Source organism: Gopherus evgoodei, chromosome 11 (assembly GCF_007399415.2).
Source record: "Gopherus evgoodei ecotype Sinaloan lineage chromosome 11, rGopEvg1_v1.p, whole genome shotgun sequence".
Lineage (NCBI taxonomy): Eukaryota > Metazoa > Chordata > Testudines > Testudinidae > Gopherus > Gopherus evgoodei.
In genome coordinates, this window is record NC_044332.1 from 44,781,301 (window position 1) to 44,802,780 (window position 21,480).

At 38.0% G+C, this 21,480-nt stretch overlaps 2 protein-coding genes across 6 annotated transcripts in view; one reads left to right on the forward strand and one right to left on the reverse strand.

The window, feature by feature from the left end:
* The window catches only part of LOC115659409 (sodium channel protein type 3 subunit alpha), a 964,414-nt gene that overhangs the window by 574,370 nt on the left and 368,564 nt on the right, over nucleotides 1-21,480 (forward strand). The window lies entirely within an intron of this gene.
* CSRNP3 (cysteine and serine rich nuclear protein 3) overlaps nucleotides 1-21,480 on the reverse strand; it is a 155,305-nt gene that overhangs the window by 50,356 nt on the left and 83,469 nt on the right. Inside the window, exon 1 of one of the 4 annotated variants that reach the window (XM_030579485.1) lies at nucleotides 14,374-14,594. The exons of 2 other annotated variants lie outside the window; for them this stretch is intronic. The gene's annotated coding sequence lies outside the window, so the exon portion shown is untranslated. Of the gene's footprint in view, nucleotides 1-12,463; nucleotides 12,546-14,373; nucleotides 14,595-21,480 lie in introns of those variants that run through there. One more of the 4 variants, XM_030579486.1, reaches the window with a different exon arrangement.

Below are 21,480 nucleotides of genomic sequence, written 5' to 3' on the forward strand. Positions count from 1 at the left end.
CATTCAGTTTGACAAATAGGCATGAAGCTCACTGGCAAAATGCATCTCCACCCTCCTCTAAAGGCAGATCCATATAGAACAGTGTCCTAAATCTTTTGTACTGGTGACCCCTTTCACATAGCCTCTGAGTGCGACCCCCTTATAAATTAAAAACACTTTAAAATATATTTAACATCATTATAAATGCTGGAGGCAAAGCAGGGTTTGGGGTGGAGACTGACAGCTCACGACCCCCCACATGTAATAACCTTGCAACCCCCTAAGAGTTCCCGACCCCCAGTTTGAGAACCCCAATATAGATGATAAACTGGAAAGTGTGTAGTGAATGCAGCAGGGGATTGCAGTAAGATAACCTTGTAGTTAAGAGAGTTTAATGTCATCCTGCAGAATTTGATTCTACACTCTCTCCCACACACACACACTTCTTATAGAGTTCCCGTGTGATGATGAACAAGTCACGAACTAAACTTTTCAGAGGTGTTTCTTATTTTCTGAATTATGAACTTGAGACACCTGGGGGCTGATCTGCAGAAGTGCTCAGCATTCCCAACTGGAACATGGGTCAATGGGAGCTCTGGTCTGAACATATAAAGTGCTATAAAATGCAAAGTTCTCTGAAAAATCAGGCCCCAGATGTCTCAAATTGAGCACTCAAAATTAGTCAACACTTTTGACAATTTCCCCCTTAATCTCTGCCTCAGTGCCCATGTGTAAAATGGGGATACCAGCACCTCACACTTTGGGGCTGTTGTCAAGGTAAATTAATTAGTTGTAAAGCACTGAGATGCTGTGATGATAGCATCCTAGAAAACCCCAGGAAGAAATTAATATTTCTGTATTCAGTGTAGGATTTATATGGTGTGCAGTAAATAACGCATGGGATTATAGGTTGAAAGATGAAGATAAAGAGAAAAATGGAATAACAACCCATACAATGAGCACCAGCCTTTCTGGTCACTGAATGAGGTAGGTAGAAAAAATAGCATGTGATCATGTAAATAAAGATGGTATCATAATGAATATGCAGAAGAAGCTGAATTAAGATAGCATCAGCCACCTTAATTCTGGCATTTCTTAACTTCTGAGACCTTGGCCTTGCAACTTTAATATTCCTTAATATAGATGTTTGGACATAGTATTATATAATTTGTGTGTGTGTGTGTGTATATATATATATACACATACATAGTATTATATAATTTGTGTGTGTGTGTGTATATATATATATATATATATATATATATATATACACATACACACACACACACTTTATACATTATTTAAAGGGCGTAAATGGATTTTTGTTCCGGCAATTTGTAATGTATGTTTTTATTTGTTGAGTACCATCTCTTTAAATTCCTAAGAAATGTCTCTTTGCACAGACAGCAGCATTGTGTGCTCAAAGCTGGTACAATCTGTTAGAGGATATACACTCAGGGTGTTTTCTCATTAAACTTTTTTTTGTTCTTTGTTTTCCTTAATTTAAAATACTATATACTTTAAACTGATAATGTGTTTTTTTCTCTTTGTGTCTTGAAATATAAGGGCAATGAAGTTAGTTTTTTTAAACAAAGGAAAAGGTCATCTGAAATACTAAAACCTAACATTTGTATCCTTGTACAAATTGTTAAACAGACAAGAAACACTGATACAGCCCAGTTCTCTAGTACATTGGCAGACCTGTCCACATTTTTGGAGATAGAAGAAACATTCTGCACAGTTGTTATTACATATTTGGTCAGCGGTCACTGTTTCTTTAGTAGCTATAATATGCCTTGTAGGGCTTTTGGATGATGGCCTACTGGGAATTATATGGGTTAGCCACCAAAATGGATGAGATGAAATAGCGGCTCAGAGATATATTATGAATTGTTCTTTTCTTTAGCAGAAATATTTGAGGAATGGTATCTGAACCAAAATAATTCCTTTAAGGTTCCCCTAAACAAATGTAAAATTATCAGTAGGAGGTTGATTTTGCACGAGACCAAACTACCAAGCACTTTGCAAAATTGAGGTATGGATCCAGAAATGACCTGTTAGAAGGCTGTTTCCATTCAGGATTTTGGACTACATGCCCCTGAAATGCCAAGTGATGACTGAGGAAAATGCTAGGCATGATTTTGTGAGCAGAAGTAACTGGAAACTGGAGTTCAAAACTTTAGAGTACACACACACTTCTATAAGTAGAGAGGAAGTATTACACTGGTCTACAATTTTTGAGAAGTCGTCTGCTTCAGAGATAAAATGTGCTATTTATTATGTATCTTGAGGTGCTGAATTCAAATATGACAATTAAAACAACTGATTGGCTACTGTTTCTAAGATATTTAAGTTTTTACATTTAATGTCTATGTATATTGTGTAGATAGTAGAGTTTTAATCATAAATTGTAAACCTAGGTCTTTTCATGTGTTTATGGTTGCTTTACATGATAATATTTCACCTGTCCTGTTTATGTAACACTTTAAAAATCAGCAAAAGGGTTATATAAATAAAATTTATTATGAAACAAAAGGCAAAACACTATTATGTACATAGTTTAGTCCTATTCAGTGTCTACTCGGCGCTTCTTGGCTTGTCTCTTGTAATCATTAAATGGAGCATCTCCAGCAATAGTCTGCAAGCATTGATGGGCTCCATTTGCCCTGATAGCCTGCCAGGAGATTCCACTGCTGTAGTCTGGAGCCCAATAGCTCTGCCTTACTCTTGGGTAGTTCCAAATCCCTGACAAGGTCATTCAGTTCACCTTGTGTTATGAGGTGTGGTTCAGAGGAGGAGGATGGGAGAAAATGTGTGTCCTGTGACATTGATGATTCAGGACCAGAAGTTTCATCCTCTTCCTCGTCTGACTCAAGTGAGAATGATTCTGGTGCATCAGGAACCAGCAGGCCTTCTCCGTGGGGTACTGGGCGTATAACTGATGGAATGTTTGGATAACGCACAGTCCACTTTTTCTTCTTTGACACACCTTTCCCAACTGGAGGCACCATGCAGAAGTAACAATTGCTGGTATGATCTGTTGGCTCTCTCCAAATCATTGGCACTGCAAAAGGCATAGATTTCCTTTTCCTGTTCAACCACTGGCCAAGATTTGTTGCACAAGTCTTGCAGCATATGTGTGGGGCCCACCTCTTGTCCTGATCTCCAATTTTGCAGCCACAAGAAAGGGGATAGGCTTTCTTAACCATAGTGCTTATACTGCGCTTTTGTGATGCAAAAGTCACTTCACCACAAACATAGCAGAAGTTATCTGCACTGTTCACACAAGTACGAGGCATCTCTGCTCAATCTGGCTAAACAGAAATGTGTTCCTTTGCAAAATCAAACACTGACAAATAAGAGAGCACGACACTGTATGGTTTCTAGAGCTGATATAGGGCAATTTGTTCAGCAGAGTGATGTAAGCTTCGTTATGATTGCATCATCCATGACTTCTAGGAATAAAAGGATGCAATTCATATCATGTATGACGCAATACCAGCTTCAGATTGCATCATTCATTGTTTTGCCTAAAAAGCAAGTACTGTCCAAACCCAGTCATAGATTTATTCATAGATCCAGTCAAAGATGTATTTTAATCATTTCTGGTTTAAATTGAGATCCCTTCCCTTTATAACTCACTTATCCTCCGCCATTCCCAAGTCAAGGGTCGTATATACTGATCCAATAGCATATCTTGAAAACTAGAGCCAATCAACAATTTTAAGCATCATTTTGTTCTCAGTGATCCAGAATTAGTAAAGTTGGACTACATTTATTTCAGAAGCATTTTGGCTGTAGAGCAGTGTTATTATTTACCTCTGAATCTGAGAAAAGTTATTTTTCTAACTCAAGCTTACCATATTAAACAGCAATTCGTAAAAAGATATTTAAGTGAATGAGGTTAGTTTGTCCTCAGAGGGTGAATCCAATAAAAACTATTCATAATGGAAAAGATAATTTTTTAAAGTTTACTGGAAGATCATGAGTTATTATTTTTAATAATAGGTTCAAATTTAAAAGTGGCTTTATGTGCACAAGTTTTCATGCCCAAATCAAAGACAATATACAACCAACATGTAATATTCCAACTCACAGTTTTATCGTCAACCCAAAATGTTCAAGAATCATGAGTCCAGACCCCAAAAAATCATGAGTGGCTTAAAAATAGAAGGTTTTAAAATAAATAAATGTTGAGTTCTTTTTATCTGCCTTCTGTTTTTTTTTTAGTTTTTAGGGTACACTTACTTCGCATGTTCAAACTTTTCCTCTGCAACCACAAAGGCTGAAAATTTATTTTTTAAACAAACGCTGTGAGTTTCATGCAATAGCATAATTTCATCGGCTCAGGCTTTAAGAAAAAGACTAAAAATCACAAGCGTTAACAATAATGGGTTTATCTGAAACTATTACTGAAAATAAGCCTCCCCTTGCGTATTAAAAATACGTTTAGCGACTCTTCTAACTATACAAAAATCACCAGCACAATTTAAGTTTCAAATTAAAAAAAACATTTTATCAGCTACCGTAAGGTTTCAAATGGCAGCATAATGAATTGTTATATTTAGTGACTACAGCCTCTTGAGTTGATGTGGGCTAAGGGACTCAGATTAATGAGATGACCTCAGGTTTCAGGGGTAAGATGTAGTCTGTGCATCTCCTTTAATATCCCATGACTGCCAGAAAAGTTACTGTATAGAAAGGAGAGTAAAATTCCCATTTTGACATGCAACTGCATGTACAAACAGGGGTATTTGCCATATGCAAAGTTAGAGACCAGGATGAGATTAACTTAGAAGTACCATAGACCCAAATTGCTTTGAATGTGAATGTTGAGCAGATACTCCTTGTTGCAATAAAGAGCAAAATCTTACATTTGCAGCTCAAATGAGCTGGTAGTCGAAAATAAAAAAAAGTCTTACAATCCTTTTCACTTTGTTTTAAAACTCAAAGCTGAAAACCTTTTCAGAGGGCTTACAGAGGAGGCTCAGTTTGAATAAGAAGTGTGCATTCACCCAATTCCTAAAAGACAGTGTTTTCACCAGGGATGAATAGAAACTAAACAGCTAACCCATTCCTACTGTGCTAGCTGATTTATAACTGCCTTATGACCGTCCAACATCATCTTATTCAGAAGACTCTGCTGGGACAAAATTAATATCTACACCATGTCATGGTGAAAAGCATTACTGTGGAAGTATGTATGGTAGCCTTGGCAGGATTAGGTATTTTATTGGCAAAATGTCAGTAAACATTGATTTCACTGTACATACATAGGTAAAAAAAAATTCCATTGATAAAAGCTGAAATTTAGACACGCAAAGTAAGAAAAATGCTGCTTGAGAAGTTCAGAGTTGATTTACGGATATTTACTTTATATGTTCTGACTTGTGATGTTGATAATCTGTGTTTTAGTGGTTATAAAACTAACTTTTTGAATCTTAATCTCTGCTGTTATTAAATAATTGTCTGACTTCTTTTGTCTCACCTCCCTCATAATTTCCCAAAACTGAGAAAATGTAAATTGATAAAATATTAAAATGCTTAATTTTGTGCAACTATGCAAATTTAAATAAAATAAAAAGCTTAAAAATATTTGTTGAAATTATGAAAATAAAATTCTGTCATGCCTAGTTATAGAAGCTGTACTTTAAAGTGTTCTCACTAGATATTTTGTTCATATTTATTTTTCTGTATTTTCTCTCTCAAATCCCATGTCAATTTTATCTTTAAAGGCTCAACTTTTGTCATGCATGTTAGATAGTCTAATTTTCATGTTTCATTTTGCTTTTACAAAGAATGATCTATGACAAAAAATGTGATTTCCATACGTGAGTAATGTGTTTGTGGGAGGATGTGATGATAAGCAGTTGAATCAACTTAACTGAAACCACAAAGTTAAACCCTGGGCTGATTTGGAAGTTAATAACCAGCAGGAGCTCCGCAATGATTCTGGCAACACAAAAAAGCACATGAATGGAATTTCTGTGAGAACTTTAATTCCCAAGGAGTCACGAGATCCCCCATCTCCCAAGAAAATATTTGAAAATACAGAGGGTTACTTTTTAGATTATAGAGATCAGCTGTCAAACCTCACATTGTGAAAGGGTATCATTGTTTTTGTCATTCGCACTAATGAAGTGAAAAAGATTTAAAAAAAGAAATTGGCACAAGACAAAGCTTACTGCTTTGACTTCCTTTTATTATAGTCCACGACTTTTTTCCTTTTCACCATGACTTTCAAGTAATTGTTCTTTGAAAGTCTGCCATGACTAAAATTTCTCTGTGGATGTGAAAAATAAAAAACAATTATTTCTATTTTTTCTTTACTTGTAAAGAAATGAAATTTGCTAAGAAGCACTATCCCACAGCCAAAGAAACTAAAAATGTTTGCAAACAATCAAAAAACTGTTTTTTAAAAATATTCGTGTTGTTTTAAAAACTTAGCACTATTTATTTCTAAAAAGAAAATTAATCTAAAATAATTGTCTAAAAACCACAGAACCGAAACCAGATATGTTAAGCTTTGATAACTGCCTCTCCTATTAAAGGAATAATCTCTTCCCACAGAGAACCCACAGCTTGGGCCAGCAAGAACCCACAGAGCTTCCAAGTAGTAAGGTTACACAGTGGGTAATATGTACAGGCTCCCGAATCCCAAGGATCCTGGGGATCTGCTCAAAAATGCAACCCCAGTCCCATGCTGAACTAGGCAACAATGTGGAGGCTGGGGCCCACTGTGCTACTCTTCTGGCCCCTTTTTTTCCCCAATAATGAGGGCCGGCTCTACCTATTTTGCTGCCCCAAGTGGCGAAGGGGAAAAAAAAGCTGCTGCTGTCATGCTGCCAACAAGGGAAATGGAGGAGGAACTGCCGCCATCATGGGAACTGCCGGAGGAGCTGCCGCCGGTGTGCTGCCGAAAGCTGCTGCAGTGCCGCTCTAAGACCGCCCAGGAAGCCGCCCTTTCCTGTTTGCCGCACCAGGCACATGCTTGCTAGGCTGGTGCCTAGAGCGGGCCCTGCCAATAAGACAACACATTTTCTGACTCCCTCTTTGCTGTGTGGCAGCAGAGGCAATGGAGCCTAGTGGGAGGTTCCTGCTGCTTCAATTGGGTAGTACTTTAAGAAGCAACAGCTCTCAATCAGATTTCCATAGTCGATACTCTGGAACTAGTATTCCCTATTTCACACCAGCCAGTAAGAATGATTGACTCCCTAGCTTCTCTGCTTGTGGGAAGAGACTACAATCCAGCCCCAAATTATGTCAAGAAACCTAGTTAAAAAGTTTATTAAAAGATTTCTGAAACTTAGCTAACTAACAAGTTGAGTATCTTTTGATGGTACATCCAAATTCCCCTTGTAGATGCCCTCTAACTTACATTTTGGGCATGTTTCATCACAAATTTTATGCTGTTAACCCTGATTTATTTGCTTCTCTTTTTCTTTTTGCACTGTTTCCTTGTGTAAAATCGGTATGAAGTGACAGGAAAGAGAGAAGCAGACACACTGGAATTACAGCTTTCTTTTGAGGGTAAGAGTTGTGGGAAGAGGTGCAGGGAAGAATTACATCCAAGCCTGGAGTAAGAAATTAATGGTTATTTTCCAGAGTTGTCTTTTTTTTTCAATTATTCACGTTAATCATAGCTCTCATTAGTATGATACAGCTATTTTAGGGGAATGTGACTTTAAGAGCATCCCAAATGCCAGAGAGTCACTGGTGTCAGGTAGTGAGTTTCAACTGGCCTGACTAGTTCATCGTACCCCAATTCACTTAGGTCATAATCTGTACCTAATAAGCATCATACAAGGTATCATTGGAAAAACAATACAGAACAGCTTCCATATGAGGAGTGATTACAAAAAGACTGGGACTGTTCAGCTTGGAAAAGAGAAGGCTAAGGGGGAATATGATAGAGGTCTACAAAATTATGAATAGTATGGAGAAAGTGAATAAGGAAGTGTTGTTTACCCCTCCACATAACACATGAACCAGGGATCACCTAATGAAAATAATAGGCAGCAAGTTTAAAACTAACATAAGGAAGTGCTTCCTCACACAACACACAGTGAACCTGCAGAACTCCTTGCCAGAGGTTACTGTAAAGTCCAAAAGTATAACAGACTGAAAAAGAATTAGCTAAAGTCACAGAGGATAGATCCATCAATGGCTATTAGTCAAGATGGTCAGGGAAGCAATACTATGCTTTGGGTACCTCTAGAAGCTGGGACTGGACAACAGGGGGATGGATCATCTAATGAAGTGCGCTGTTCTGTTCACTCCCATGGAAGCATCTGGCACCGGCCATTGGTCTAACTCGGTATGGTCATTCTTATGTGTTTGAACCAGACATGTCTGGGGAGTGGGTAAACAGTTTTTTTCCAGACAAAGGAAAGGCTGATGCCGTCATCCTGGTGCAATCACAGACAACTGGCAATCACAGTCAAGAGGAGATTCACTGACATACTGGAGGCTGCAGAGGCAAATCAGTTTGCGTTATAGAAAGCAACAGCAGGGAAGAAGCCAGCATGGAACTATCTCCATCAGACTCCATGGCACCTTGCCTCACAACTGCCACTGGACTTTGAGAATACATTTCAAAAGTTAATAAAACAGGGGCAGAGAACCCCAAGTTATCTTTCACCTAACATGACAAAGGAACTGAGCACTTCAGACTTTGTGGGAGATCCTGATCACAGCAGGGGTCAGTCATCTTGGTCAAAGGAAGTGTGGTAAAAATCTTACCTTGACCCAATACTGTAGTTTTGATAAGTCTTAGTCACAAGGAAGTTTTTCACTTTCATATGTTTGTAACCATTTCTTATACCTGAACTCACTTAAAATCTCTTTTTGATGAAGTAAACTTATTTTACTTTTACTCTAAATCAACCCAGTGCTGTGTTTAACTTGAAACGATTATTTCCAGTTAAAACAACAAACTGCTGTGCTTTTGTCTCCTTAAAGAAGCAATTGACTGTATTACTTCTCTAAATGTTCCAGGAGAGTGCTGGACATTTCAGGACAGATGGTTTGGGGAAATTCAGGACTGGGAGTATGTTGGGGTCACTTGGCTAGTAATAACCAAAGCTGGTGGAGACCAGAGTGCGGCGATGGTGTAACGAACAGGCTGCTGGAATCAGATTTGCTAAATCTAGGTTGCTCAGCACAGACACTCAATGTATGCTTGTCTGCTAGCTGGGAGCCTCCACACAAGGAGCTACAGCAGCAGAGCATTTTAAGGCATGCAAGCCAAGTGGTGATACAGTCTCTCACAGATGTGGGTTGAACCCTAAAATATGAAAGGGAGCAGGAGAAATAAAAGCCACATTATTTTTGCTGGATCCATTTTAACCTGGTAAATCATTTTTGCTATTTGTATATTCTTGTAAATAGATCATTTTTATCTTCTAGTTATATTCAACCATTCTTCAGAACCAAGAGCAACATAACAGAAGTGAGATAACAATAATCTAAACTCACTTAGTAAGACTGTTCAAATGGAAACAAAATTGTAAAGATTTTATGGTGTTCCGTGATATTTTGCTGAGAGGATGGCCCAATTTGTCTCATCTTTGTAACTGGTTCAGAGCGATGACAAAGATAGACAGCTGACAGACAACGAGACAATTTATCTTTCAAAAAGCTTTACCAGTCTCACAAAAGATTACACCTGTCTCACTTCAGCATGATCTCCCATCTGTTCCTTTAAAGAGATAAGTGCTTAAACTTCAAGGTTCAGTTGTCTGAAGTATCTTTTGAGAACATATAAGAGTTTTAAACACAGCAAATTCAGTTACTGCTTTGTTAAGTAAAACATGTCCCTTTTTCAGGGGGTGAGCCTTCCAACAAGTAGGGACATTCTCCAATAAATATTATTGCAAACAAAGTGTATTTAAAAATATGGAAAAATGGAATTATGATGCACTTTAAAATTTGGCTTTAAGCCTCTGAATTAATCATTAAACTGTAAATTATTTTTGATTAATCCATCTATCTGACCAAATAAGACAGATAGTTCTAAACAACGGTGGTTTTCTCCTTTTGTTAAATAAACCAGGTCAAATTTCTTGAGGCATTGGACAAGATTAGATTATTTTCTTGGTTTATGAATACCCAGTTTAAAACATTCTGGGCCAGATTCTGACCTTGTGCACATTGGTGCACATCCTGAATAAAACCACTGATTTTAAACGGTAATTGTGATTAGAATCAAACCTCCGTATTCACACTAACGTACTATGGTGAACAAAATATTGTATTCTATCATGATTTTTTAAAAATCTTATTAGCTAGCATTCAAAATATAGATAAACTACCTTTCATTAGGCCTAAATTATTAATGTAGGATGTTTTGGAAACTATGAGAAATTGTCAGCAAAACATGGTACATCTGTGTGCTCTAGTCACAGAATAAAACAAAAACAGAAAAAAATCTGTAATCAGTTCTTTCATTTTCTAAACTAACATACAGAGTAGGAATAAAAGACTCAGTCTATTAGAACATACAACACAACAATTTCTTTAGATTGTATCCAAAGGAAGACTGTTCTGCATCTGTTTTATATATATATATATATATATATAAAGGCGACACATACCCAAATGTTATGATTTCATTAGAACTACGGGGACGCTGTTCTACAGCGATGCTCCTCTTGTAATTTTAGAAGCAGTTAAATGTATGGGTGTATGTTTACTGTAAGTACTTAATAACCTCATAAATCTAATCTTAAAATGTATCAGGTTTGTTCTACACAAATATGGTAATTACATGGCTAGATATAGCTTTATTTTTTCCTGTTACTTATGTGCAACAAATTCTTTCAATCTTGTACAATAAAATTTGCCAGTGAACAGGCAACACTCCTATTTGTTCACAAGTATTATGCTTCATATAAAGTGATGGTTGAACATACACAGTATATTTTGAGACAGTTCTTTAGAGCATTTTTTCTCATTCAGTTCTGCTCATTAAAATATATGCACTCCTCCCAAAGATTATTCGAAATGTAAGATGTAGTACAAAAGAGAAAGGCATTTCAGGGCCTGATCCTGCATGGATTCCAAATTGGCTTTGATAGGCGCTCCAGATGTAGATGCTGGGATTTACAAAGACACCTCGGGGACTCAGGTTCCCAACTTCCACTGAAATTTAATGGGAGTTGGGCATCTACCTTCCTAAAGCATCTTAGAAGATCCCACTGAAAATGCTTGCATGATTGGGTTCTAAATGATGTATAGCACAAGTATTTTGATACTGCAAGGTGCTGATTACTCTGGTCCTGATCCAGAAAAGCACTTAAACAAACACAGGAGTTTCCTGGGTCAGGGCCAGACTGATAAGCACTTTACAGTATGTGGCACATATTAAGTAAAAATTAGTCAGATATTTTATGAAAAGTTACACTTCAGGCAGGATTTTCCTCACTTTACTTAGGCAAGTAGATTCTAATCTTGCAGTGCTTACTCATATAACCATCCTAGGCTGGGACCACTGAATAAGGACTACTTGTATGGCTGCAGTTTACAAGACAAGAAAGACTTTATCCGAATCCCACTGAAGCTGACTGAGTCAGGACCATAGGATTTGGCCCTAAATGTTCTGTTAGCATACCACACAAATTTAACCATGAGAGTTCACCTATTTTTAATCAAAGCAAACATATCAGAGCTCAAAAATAAATTAAAAAGTAATTTTAAGTTTAATATGTAAAGATGAAAACAAGGTCTCTGCCCAGAGAATAAATAAATGGTTATCAGGAAACCACTAACACTCTTTCAAAGTTAAAAAGGGGTTCACTAATAAGGTAGACAGTATAACATAAATAAAACGGCATTTCTCTCTACATTGTATAATTAAAAGCAATATACATATCACACAGAAAACTCTTTCCAAAATTAACATGTTTGTCTAAGGAAATTTTTAAGTTAAAAAAATCTGATTTTATATGAAGCAAAAGAAAACCATGATTTCTTTGACAACTTCACAGCATCTGCACTTAAATTCTATCAATAATAATGATGCATACAAGAGAATTCTATATTTTCAAAGAAATACCAAGAAATTAGAATTTTTTTTCCTAATTTAAAAACAAACAATAAGGTATTAAAAAATTCCTGCTAACGAGAACCATTCAGAGGTACTTTGATTTATTTGTCTTCTAAATAAAAAACTTCACATCCAGTTAAGGAATGGTTTTCCCTCCCCCGCTCACCCAAGAGGTTCAAAAGGTAAAGAAGTATTTTATACATGATTAAAGACCATTAAATCAAATTAGAGTGTATTACATTTAACATTTTTAGACTTTGTTTTTCAAAAACAGCATATATTTAAGGCAAGAAAGTACAAGTATTTCACCTGAAAGCAGCACAGCAGAATTACAACTCCAAAGCCAAAGCAACAAATGCAAACCAATTAAAACTTTAAAAAAACTTCATGTAGGAATCAAAGCAAATAATGCAGAACATATAATCTTTCAACCCATACCTGTAGACAGTGTACTACAGTTGTTGCAGAAAAGCTGTAAGAACTTCCTAACACAGAAAACAAAGAGTGTGCTTCATTTTATAGCAGCTACAGACTACTGCAGTATCCAGTATATTTTTTTCAGTCAACTGTTACAGCCTTCCACCAGTCCCATGACCTTTGAACTCATTTCTCCCCCCTCTGCAGTTAAAGCTACTGTGCTTGTCTCATTTACATAAGGCTGGTGAAGGCCTGCCAGCAACAAAAAGGGAATGCTGGGTAAGAAATTGTAGAGCTGCAGTTCACCCTGAATACCTGAATCACTGGAGAGCTGAAGGGTGGGGGTGGGGAGGAGATGGTGGAGAGAAAAAGCTATTGCCACTAAATACTGATATGTCAGAAGCATATCTCCTATTGTGATTATTAGGAGGCAGATATTTTAATTCAAGTATATTAAACACCCACCAAAAAACAAAATCAGTCTGCAGCAGCTAGTTTCCAAGGTGACCAGAACAGTCAAATAAATACATGTAGAAGGCTGATATACAATTCTCAGCAACTGCCCTCTGCTTCTTAAATATAGCTCACTAGATGCTTTATTTTAAAAAAAGATCTATTTCAATATTGTATTTTGAAATTCATGAGTTTAATGCATACTCACCTTGATTCAGATGCCTCGATATGAATTAGCATCAGTTACAGATACAATAGTAAAACTGTATTAATGTAAGGAGGCAATATGTAGAATTATTTACATTTATTGATCATTAGTATAATAAATAATCAGCAATAAAATGACTGCTAATCCTCCCAAGTATAAATCACAATCAAATACTGTGCCAAAACTGTGGATGCATGAATATTAAGTATTTTAAATGTTTAAACCATTTAAGATGTTATTTTTAGAAATACATATTTCAGTTTAAATCATTACAATTATATCAAAGAAAGTAAAAATGCTGATCTGGCTTTAGGAAGAGATTCAATGTTTTATTTTCTACTTTTCCTTCTCTTCCTACAGACAGCATCCTCCCTTTTCAAACATTCAACTTCCCTATTGCTGAAACACTCTCTAAAAATTAGCAATTCAAATTCTTTCAGATTTGCCAGTATACGCATCTTGTGTCTTTTAAAGTGCTGGAGCAATGAGAAAAACGCTACCGTAAAATCATTTAAAAACAAAGAAGTTTTAATAAGACTAATCTCTAGACCACTAATGTGTCAGAGAAACTCTATATCTATACTGTATATTAATGTGATTATAGGCCATTAGGATCATTGGGACTATTTTTTAAAATAAAAAGTACATCAACTATATGAATTACTAACTGAAATTAATACCTGTTTGAAAAATACAAAGTAAAATATAATCCATCTTGTTAACACTGTCAGAATTTGTTGAATGCAGTTTCATAATGAATCATTCATGTGTGTATATGTACTTATATTTCTAAAAGAACCATTTTCAAGATACTCCAGAAAAAACAATGTGAAAAATCTAAGTTCATTGTAATTTATGTTCCAAAATTAATCATTTTCAAAATAAAAATAAATAACAGTGATGCAACACATTTCCTATCAAGAAAACATTGAGTTTGAAGACATAAGATTAAATAGCAACATCCATTATTATTTTATATTTCTATACCGGCAACAGATCCATTTTAGCATTAATTTTATTTCTTACTGACTATTCAGTTTTTCATGAATAAATGAAGTCTGATGTGGAGTTATAGTAAAAATATTTGTAGAACAAATCTGATTATAGTACTTATCCAATTTATTTAGCTAGATATCAGAATGATGTGCATCACTCAAGCCACACCTTTCCAAAAGCAAAATATATATATATTTTTTTAAAAAAGCAAACGCCAAAGCACTGATTAAATTCAAAACACAGAAGTATTTTAATAATCTATAAAATAACTGACCTGTTCAAATTGTTGTTTTTCCAATCCATGCACTCTTTTTATTAATTAGGAACCAAAATAGATTGATCATCATTTTATAACGTGTGACATATTCACTGTCTTTCTACTTCCATCAGGATCTTCTTAAATTTCCCAGCACTGTGTTTTATTGCTGGTACCATATGCTTTATTGTTCAGCGACAAGAGCTTCACTCTGCACAAAGACTCATTACCTACTGCTTGCTGAGCAGCTTCAGTCTCACTGAGGCTGCCTATATGATCACATGGGAGTTTTGTCTGAGAAAGCCAGGCATGCTACTGATTTCACTATCTATGGATATTTTTATCAGCTGAGGTCTACTGTGAGGAAGGAATAACAAATTATAAAGCTGCTTTAACTCATTAAGGCAGCAAAAATTATGGAAATCCTCTCACAACCTTTTTTTTTTCAATTACAGAAAAAGTGGAATTCAGGAGTTTTTAAAAGTGAATTATAATTTTTGTGGTTCTAGTCTTGCACTATGTTATGCCTCATATAACATACATTTCTATTAATGTTCTAAAGAGATACTATTCCCTGTTAACTGTTATTTTATCAAAACATTTTATTAAACATTTAGGCTGCCAATATTTATCCGTTTATGGAGACCAGAGCTACTGAATGATTATTTTCCCTCAAAGGAATCATCATAATTCAAACTTGTGTCACCAATCAAGGGCCTGATCTGGCAACCCTTACTCATGCAACTAGTCTGAATGATTTCAAATAGGACTATTCAGGTGAGTAAGAATTTAATAAAGTTTTCAGAATCAGGCCCTGAACCTAAATGATAACTTGTACTCTACCATGAAGATTTAAATCTACTTTTTATGATGATATCCAGTTACTGTATTTTAGTTATAATTATACAAAGAAATAAATTCAATTTATTTGTATTTGTTAACTTCCTTTGCCATTCACCTAAGGCATTTTACATGAGGCAGATAATTATATTTTAAAAAAATAATGAAAGCACATACATAAAAAAGGATACACGGTTAATGACTATTCTTAACATGGGTTAAGCATTATCTTATCATTTAAAAATTTAACATAGTACTGGTGATAACAGAATTCCTCTCTATTTCCCTGAAAACTAGTAACTCATAAATAATTAATCATGACATTTACAGTGCAGAGGTACAGGTTTCTATAAAAGTAGTTAATTAACTCTAGAATTATTTATTGCACTTTGAGTAAACAGGAATGCTGTTTATTCATTAACAATCTACAAATGAAAAATACCCACTTGTTATCCTTTTCAATAACTCCCTCTTTAGAATACATAATTATCAGCTTGTTGCTCATTAAGGGCCCAATCCTGTTCTTACTGAACTCAATGGAAGTTTTGTGATGTACTTCTGTGGCAATAGGATTGGACCCTATGAACACTGAGAACTATGGATCTGATCCTCCTGCCACTCAAGTCAATGAAGTCAATGGTGAAGCTCCCACTGACTTCTGGCATCAGAAACAAGCTCATCCTGTGACAAACACAAACCTGAAGTAATACAACCAACGGGCAGTCTCTGTTTGTGAGTTATAATGAAAACTCAATCAGAATAATGTTTAAAGACGCAAATAAAATAACCTAGCTATCTAGTTTAACAAAAAGCTTCCACATACAGAAATTTTACTACCAAACTGATTAGCAGTTTGAAAGATAAGATCTGCTGGGATATGACCCAAATTTACTCACGACTAAAAGATTAATCTGGTGATAAATCATCCAGATTCTAAACATTCATTTTCTTTAAACTCAGAATTCCATTGTCAGCAATTTTTTTTAAAATGCCACCATTCGGATATGGTCACACAATATACCTAAAGACAGTAGCTGAGCAGATGGCTCATGGCCAAGGACCCTTCAAGAGCTGTTAAGCAGGAAACACTATAGCTGTATACATTAATAAGTAGAAATGAAGGCAGACTAGACAGGTTACTAACAAACAGCTGGTTTAGCTACAGCTATGCCTATTTTTCCCCCTGCTAATACAATTGATGATGTCATGATGCTAGTGTAGAGAGAAATAAACAAAAGGCAGACATTTTTGCTGCTGCAGCAGTAGGAAAACAGAAAAATAAAAAGGTTTACCAGATGGAGAAGAACAATAAGAAAGCAAGAAAAAGGAAAGTTATTGTCACATTTCCTGGGGACCATTACACAAAATGGAAAATAAAAAAAAATTAAAAAAACCTAACAGGAGGTTAGAGCAAAAATTATTAAGAAACAAACAGTTAAATAGTTTAACAAGAAAATTTTGGTTCTGCAAAGAGACAATAGCAGCAAGCTGTCTTAACACCACACAAAATACATAATATCAGTCAACCTTTCTTGTCACGTTCCAAAAAAATGTTTTATCCCTTTATGCTCAACGCTGGGATTTCTCAAAAGGTTAGATTACAATCAAGATGCTAAAAATTCTCCCTCCCACAGTAAAAATATATGAGATGGGCAGGACCGTCCTTAGGATTTATGGGGCCATATGCAATATTAAACTGGTGCCCGCAGACCCCCAGAACACACCCCACCCCCATTGCTGACACATACCGAGCTTCATAGGCAGCAGACGCTGTGGCAACCCAGACTCGCAGCCTGAGGGGGAGGGCACAGGCAGCAAAAGGATACCAAGCTGCCCGGCGGCGCCAAGTCACAGTTCCATGCAGAGACCCCTGCACCCTCTCTCCCTCAAGCAGAATGTGCTGCGCTGGCACATTTGGCTCTGTGAATATGGCCCCTGACTAAGGAGACCTCAGCATACACTGGGTGTGTGGGAACCAACTCACTTTTACCTGCTGTCCCAGTGGTGCTCCAAATTTCTGGGGACCCTACGCAGCCACATATGCTGCGTATGCCTAAGGATGGCCCTGGAGACGGGGCTAGGAAAGAGAAAAAGAAAGCCTCCGTGAAGGCCCCCTCTTGGTTCCTGATCATTCCATTGGAGAAATGGAGTCCGGGCCCTCACAGTAGGCATTGTGGGGGACACCAAACGATTCAACAGGAGGTTAGAGCTATCAGAATAGAGAACCTGCATTGGCTTTGGAGTCCTGGTATCCCTTGTCACTCCATGGTAGCACAAGCTCCAGTTAGGGTTGCCAACTTTCTGACTGCAGAAAACCAAACACCCTTGCCACACCCCCTGCACCGAGGCCTCACCCCTGCCCCATCCCTTCTCCGAGGTCCCGCCTTGCTCACTCCATCCCCCTCCCTCTGTCCCTCACTCTCTTCCAGACTCATTCACGTGCTCATTTTCAGTGGGCTGCGGCAGGGGTTTGGGTACAGGAGGGCACCTTCACCTGCATTTTTCATTTTGTCTTTAACTTTTGAAAATACATTTTCCCCACATTGTCCTTTCCTATCTGGCACAGACTGATTTTCCCAAGCCGGTTCTAGCAGAACATAAGCCAACATTGATTTTTGTTTACTTCTTTGTTTAGTTTGTGTATTGGCATAACTGATTGGAGTACTATTTGTTCCTTAAATGCTGCTGGGGGAAGCACAGAGTAGAGGTGATGTCCTATGTTGTGGTGTAGGGGACAAAAATGGAGTAGCAGTTGCTTCCATGACTGCATAATCTAGGCCAGGTTTTAGGGAGACCATGTAACATTGTTTAAACAGCATAGTGTCAGGACCAGGATGTTGGCAACCTGAACCTAATGATTGGATCAGGGGGTCAGACCTAGTGGTCAGAGTCAGAGTCTCTGTGCTGGGGTCAGAGCCAGAATCAGAATCTAGTGATCCAACAAGAGTCGGGTCTGGAGCAGTAGCCAGCCAGGAAATCTCTCAGTTGCTCAGACCACTTTCTGTGCCTTCTTCTGGTTTAAATAATATGGACGTGCCAATCGACAGGGCCAGTCATCATCCCCAGTCAGGATTCTGGTGGTTTGTGTTAGCCCTCACTTTCCGTAGTTCTGGATGAGCAGGCCAGAGGTGGCCAGAGTATGGAGGGCTGCTTAAGAACTTGTAGGGCCTGGATTTGAGATCCATGAGCCCTTGCACATAGATTAGAAAGATTCATCCCTATACCAGTGCTAGCTCTGGGACAGAGGGGAGGCAATTTACACCTTCCTTTTCAGATGCTGCCAGAGACTGGTGCTGCCCCTGGCACAGGTTAGCACTTTTCTAACTTGTGCCCCTGCTGCAGTGGCCTCTATGGGTCATTGCAGTGGCACAGAATTGTTGGACCATAGGCTCTGGCCACTGTTAGTCCTGCTCTTGACACTGCCTTGACATGTATCTAGTGCCAGAGCCTCTTGCAGGGGATCATGGACCCAACAGAGTTGCCTCTGTGCCTCTCGCAAAGATCTCCTGCACCAGGGATGACTTCACTAAAGGGTCCTGTAGCCCCTTTGTACTGCTTATAGGGCTGGCTCCAAGCAAAAAACAAAAAACAAAAAAAAAACCCCTGCGGGGTGGCTGGAGCCAGGGTGCAGTGGAGTGAGCGCACCGGCTAGCAGGGGGGAGGGGGAGGGAGCGGGGGGGGAGAGAGAGAGAGAGAAAGGGGACGGCCAGGGCTTCCTTTAGCTAGGGTGCTCACCACTTGGCCCCTCCTGCCGCGCCACCTGCCGGAAGGGCTCCGCACTGCTCCGGTCAGCGGGGAGGGAAGGACGCAGGGTGCCGGGCTTGCTGCAGACCTGGCACTGGCTAGGGCAGACAGAGTGCACAGCCGGCTCCCAGCAGGGCGCTTCCCTCCTCCGCGCCACTGCCCCCTACAGGGTGGCCAGAGCGGCGAACAAAAAAAAAGAAAAAAGGAAAAAAAGGGAGCCATGCCACCCTAGGATTGAACGGAATGCCGCCCCTTTGAATCTACTGCCCCAAGCACAAGCTTGCTTGGCTGGTACCTGGAGCCAGCCTTGCTGGTTATCTGGTCATAGGGCTCTCCAGGCTGTGTTCTAACACCTAGGAAAGATAGAGAGATACATATTGTCTTAACAAAGAATCTTTCAATATATTCATCATAACTGCGCTGCCTCTTGTCTACCATGAAGGACACTGCAGAGACTACTGGAATTGTTAACTTGCTTAGTGACAGAACTGACAATAGGCCCAAAAAACCAATAACTATGTAAAGATATTAATTGAATTAAACATTAAAAATAAGTTATGCACTATCACACAGTTTCTTTTGTTGTGGTTTATACTGTGATTCCTGAATACAACAAAATTTTAATTATATCTACTTATCTAAAAGGGTGTGCTATTTCTTACCTCAGATCAATTCAGGTATCATAAATCAAAATGAAACTGCTCTTCCCGCCAGACTGATTTCTGAGAGACAAATGTAAAGGGAGATAAGAATTGTGCACCCTAATCCAGCATCCTGCAGGAAAAGCTATATGAGCTTGAAGAGCTAGCATACTCACACAATGAACAGATACTCTTCTGTAAGCACACTTTCTGTTTTCTCTCACATGCTTCCTAAACACAGGTGGTTAGACTAAAAGAATAGTGCACATTAGCTATATGGCAGGTGTACTATTGTACTGAGTGACATGGAGTAGGTGACAAAGAAGCTACTAACTGCTGCAGCATCAGATAATAAAATTAATTACTGTACTTAAATGAATTAACAAATTCTGACTGTAATGTGACCAGGAGAAAAAATGTGGAGGTTTATGACTTCTCCAGTCATTATGCAATCACCTGAACAGACCATGTCTAAAAATTACATAAATGAGGCATGAAGGAGATAAAAGATACAACCACATTCACCCCCTCAGAGCCAGCCTTCATGAAATGTCCAGAATCTCAATGGAGCATGGTGTCTGTTTACAAGGGATCATGTTAGTTTTGTTTTAAAGATAAGATGTTGTTTTGTTTAAAAAGAGACTTTGAAAAAAGCCAAATACATTTAAAACAGGGGCTGCCTGACACATCCCTGTATCCACTTCATAAGCCAGCTCCATGCTCCAGCTAGTTTCCATGACAGCTCAGATATCAGAGTATAATGCAAGCTGGGGCATCATTCAGAGCTACACAGCAGGGATGGACATTGCAGGACCTAAAAGGAGGAAATATAAAGGCAGTTTTCAGTTAATAATGTACTGATGGCCCCCTCTTAGCCTGGCTACTGAACACATCTTGTTCACCAAATGTCATCCATCTCTTTCAAATCACAGCATCAAAACTCATTTCTGCTATGAATCATTCTTATAAAGAGTTCCTCTCCAATGATCTCTCTGCAACCTTTCTTTCTCGAACCGCTGTCCTGTGTTTTGTCTTGTTTGTATTAGATTATAATTCCTCTCAACAGGAACCATGGATAATTCTATGTTCCTTAAAGTACACTGGACATTCATGGGGAAATAGAAATGAAACTTCAGTTCAGTATGCACTATTTTATATTTATTTATTTTAATCATTAAGACCTTTTTTTTCAATGTTTTTCCTTTTTTTTTTTAAACCAATTTCTTCTGTTTGTGTAGTTATCTGTTCTGTATCACTGGTTCCAATTTTAGTTCTAGACTTTTAATTTTTATACAGAATACCTGATCGCTACAGATTACTAACAGATGTTCATTTATTATTATGTTTTTTAAAGTCATGTAGCTTTATTCTTCTAGCATAGTGTAAAAGAATTTCATATATATATACACACACACACAGACACACACAAACACACAGAGTATAAGTTTTAAACAATTTAATACTGTACACAGCGATGATGATTATGAAGCTTGGTTGAGGTGGTGGAGTCAGAGGGTGGGATATTTCCCAGGGAATGCCTTATGACTAAATGATGAACTAGCACTCGGCTAAGATCTCAAGGGTTAACACATTGTCATTAATGTAGCCTCACACTCTACACACATGGTGGTAGGAGACACAGCATGGCAGAGAGAGACAGAGACACACATGGTGGGTGGGGTGATTGAGGGACAGAGACATACACCATGTATGTGTGAGAGAGAGAGATAAGCATTGCCTTTAAGTACACTGACCCCACTCTAAGTACACTGCCTTTTTAAGTAGCTCAGCAAGTTGAGACAGCAGCTGCTGCCAGCAAGCTCCCTCCATCCTGAACCCTGTCGTGTGTCCACTCTACCCTCCGCCGTGGAGATGGGGAGGAAGAGCATCGGGAGGGAGG